We start from the raw sequence: 3925 nt of genomic DNA, 5'->3' as shown, positions 1-3925 counted from the left end.
TCAAGCTTCGTAGTTTGTTCGTCGTCCGAGGATCTTCTTCACTTTTGTTCTACAGCTTCATGGCTTACTCAAAAGCCAAGTTATTTCTCTTTTTCCTCTTTGTGATTGGTTTTGGTTCTTTTGGACCGCTGTGTCAGCCGCTTTTTTGTTTCACTAGTACAAAGTTGGTCTAAGGTAACATATATAGGGTAACACTTTTCAAAATTTAAATTTCTCAAATAAGTACGTAACACCTTAGTAGCACTTTATTAATATGTAACACTTAATGTAACACTTTTTTTATAAGTAACACTTTGATGTAGCACTTTTTCAATTGAGTAGCATTTTGATGTAATACTTTACGATAGATAACACTTTTAAGTAACACTTTGATATATAACACATTTTAAAGTAACACTTTAGAACAAGTAATTTTTTTTAGAGTACAATTTTTTTTTTTTTTTTGAAAATGAGCAACGTTTTTAATATAACATTATAATTTTCTTTTTTATTAATGTCTTTTAGAAGTAGTTATACTTACAAAACTAATTTCAAATTAATTGAGTAATTTCCAACCCATCAATTTGTTTTGAGTCAATCCAAAATGTTATGTTGGCGCTTTATCAGCCATCAAGGATAATACTCCGTAAGTCCACAAAAACACAATAATTTTTAATATGCAGAGTATTGTTCTCCTAGGTTTAGGTTATTCCTCTAAAAAAAGGTTTATGTTCTTGAATTCATTCACCACCTAGGATCGAGGGAGGTATTCATGCACGCACCGCATGTAGTTCATTCACCACAGCTCCAAAATCAAACGGCTTCCATCGGCGTTCAATCTTAATCTTTCTTCCATACGGTTAGTTTTGATTCGAATTTTTTCAAGCGTTTAAATAATATTGTTCAATTTTATTTTTTTTGACAATTGATCTTGTTCAATGTATAATTTTGGTGATGGGGCTGCTCAATTTGTTTGTATTGAAAATTTAATGTTGACATTGTATAGGGTTCTTATTTCTAACAGAATTGAAGATTTTAATGTTGTTGTATCGAGTTTTTTTGCTGGTTAATTTAACCTGGAAGGGTTGGGAAAGGTGTTGTCCAGGGATAAGATAGTGGAGCCTTTGCCGGCGCCATTGGTTCTAGGGATGGATGCGGTGAAGAGGGCATCGATTGAAGGGGGGGTGTTCAGGTGTACTTTTAGTGGGGCAGAGCCTACGGCTGTTGCGCTAACAAATGGGGAGGAGAAGGGGAGGAAGATTGGGGGAAAATGGTGGAGGCCTGTCGGAAGCAAGGAGGGTTGAAGGTTGCTGTTGTGGTTCAAATCTTGATGGTGTGGGGTGGGTGCTAGAGTTGTCATCAATGTTCCCAAATAAAAAGAAATTTAATTTATGGGTATGTTTTTTCCTTAAAGCTTTTGTATTTTTGGATTAGTTATGACTAATCAGTTTTTCATGAGGTGGAGAAGGGAATACTTGTTGTACTTGTTGTAGAAGAATACTTTGAATTAGAATCTGATAAGCATTGAGCTCTTTAGCATAACATTATAGCTAAATTGAGATTTTTCCTTCTGTATGTCGAAGATGTTTTATTGATGAGAAATTTTGATGAGACAATGTTGAATTTCTTTACTTCAGATGATTTTGGAGTTTTGATGTTTTTAGGGGGGGGGTGGTGGCAGTGGGTTGATGTGCAGGGGGTTGATGTTTTTTATAGAGCACACCACATAACTCAAATATATGGAGCACATTTTTTATATTACGTGTAATACAGTGATTTCATGCAGGAGGGAGGCATGGCTGGCAGGCTGTGTAGGTTCTGGCAGGGGGTTGATGTGCAGGGGGAAAGGCTGATAAGGGTTCGTCTTTCCCAATATCGCCTTCAGTTCAGCTTGGATTTGGTCTTTTAAAATCGTATGTTTCTCATTTTCTTCGTGTTACTTTATTATTATGATTTTGGGATCAAGCTTGGTGTTCTCAACTATACATTTATACCTTGACTAATCTTATAGTAGCAAAATGCATCACCTATGTTGTTTCAAGCTTTTTACTCAAATTAGAGCTTTTTTAAACCTGAGCTGCAAATCTACCTTGCAGTTCTTCATGTTGCTATTCGAATGGAAAAAAAAATGATTTTGATTGCAATTACCTGAACAGATGCAAAACCTCGAATTTAAAGGAGGAAGTACTATACATTCTGTTGGCTCTCAAATGTAATTCAGATCTGCTCAATATTATTGGCCATTGCCTAAATTATGCAGACAAAAATAGCCCAAATAGTAGTGTGTTGTTGAACCACTAGTAGTAGATAGAAAATATTCACACTAGAACTGCAGTTAACAGTTTACTTGATGGTATAATATATACTAACCAGCAGGAAAACACAAAAGAAACTCTCAAGCAGTTAGAGAAAGAGAGTTGCAATGCCTTCCTTTCACTCTCTTCCTGGTAGTAACGATCTTTTGGAATGTATACTTCGTTCTTCTCTCGTGCCGCATAAACCTCTTAAAGTAGATTGCATATTCAGCTAAGTGTAATCAAATAAAACCAGTAACTCACTTCACAGACACGAGTTTCTTACCCCTCCCTTCAATCTCTCAATTGCACCATAGAGATCCTTTATCAAAGTTGATTTCACTGTAGAAACCAAGTTTTGTCTTTTAAAATCAGGAAAAAAAATCAGAATTATCTTCTTGTTTTGGAAGTTAGAGAAGTTTTGCTTAGACAATTGGTAATTTTCATATATCATATTTATTTGTGTATTATATGTATCTATGGTGTTTTGATGCATGTCTCTTCTATCTTCCTTTTCTCAACCTGCATGCATAAGCATGTAAATAATAGTAATCTGCATGTTTGCATTCTCATTAGTCATTAAGGACACTATCTGATGAATAGAAGTATACCTTATACCTTTTCTCCTGGTTCTATATCCTTTCATTAGCAACTTAACTAGCTCAATTATTGCATGGACACAACATAGCTTATTGAGAATTAGGCTGTGGGTCTCTAACTTGGAAACTAGTATATATGTCTTCTTTTTTGTTGAAAGTAAGATGGATATTATGAAAAGATCAGAGAAATGAGGATAGCACAAAAAAATGAAAATGAAGAAAATGAGAGTTACTACAATGTCTTATGAATTATTTCACTCAAGGAAAAGTAAAAAAGCAATCTAAGAAGGTGGGAAGATAATGATGATTACACACCTAGATGAAGGTAATTTTTTATTATCATAGTCTATATTTTTCATAATTAAAGTGAATAGAAGTATCACTCTGAATATCAAAGTGAACATAAACATCACTCTTCGTGCTTTAAAACTTGTATACAAGCTATGAAGAATTTGTAAGAATTAGACTCTTGTTTAGTTTATTTGGTACAATTAATTTTTCCATTCCTTTTCCTCCATATGTATTGTTGGAGTCTAGGATATAGTCTCTTGAGTCTTGAATGCTAGGTGTTCTCTTACTCACTTCAGTGATTACAACTCTGTGGTTTGGTGCTCCTGATTCTTGATTTTTTTTTTCAGACCAGAAAATGCTATTATTTTCTTACTGTAGGATGATGAAGATAAGACTTGATACTATTTTCTTGATCTTATATTACCAAGTATATCAATTCTGTTATAATATAAGACTTTGAAGATTCTTTTATTTTCTTACTGTAGGATGATGAAGATAATGGATTAAAGTAGCAAATAGGCATGATGTTTCGGGAAACATGTTGCATGGATAGAGCGATGGAATTGAAGAAGAAGAAAAGAAATGATCTTAAGATTGATTTGGGTTTATTTTATGAGATTTATTTATATTATGATTGGATGTTCAAATTAACTATTTATATTTTGGATGCACTAGTATGTTTTCAATATATGAATACTATTTGGCTCATTTTTAGAGTGACTGTTGAGTATTTGTACTCAATTGTATCTATAATATCATTCT

At 33.6% G+C, this 3925-nt stretch overlaps 1 long non-coding RNA gene across 2 annotated transcripts; it reads left to right on the top strand.

Moving 5' to 3' along the window:
• The first annotated feature begins 349 nt into the window (after window positions 1-349).
• LOC125497434 (uncharacterized) lies at window positions 350-3871 on the top strand. Of its 2 annotated transcripts, none has more exons than XR_008968520.1 (3): window positions 350-838; window positions 1753-1892; window positions 3649-3871. It is a non-coding gene; the product is annotated as an uncharacterized LOC125497434 (long non-coding RNA). The 2 variants fall into 2 exon arrangements; XR_008968519.1 differs by having other exon boundaries at window positions 355-838; window positions 1766-1892.
• Window positions 3872-3925: the final 54 nt, after the last annotated feature.

Source organism: Beta vulgaris, chromosome 1, assembly GCF_026745355.1.
Source record: "Beta vulgaris subsp. vulgaris cultivar EL10 chromosome 1, EL10.2, whole genome shotgun sequence".
In the NCBI taxonomy this organism is placed as follows: domain Eukaryota; kingdom Viridiplantae; phylum Streptophyta; class Magnoliopsida; order Caryophyllales; family Amaranthaceae; genus Beta; species Beta vulgaris.
Note: the sequence above shows the minus strand (reverse complement) of the source record. Positions and strands in the feature narration are given on the sequence as shown.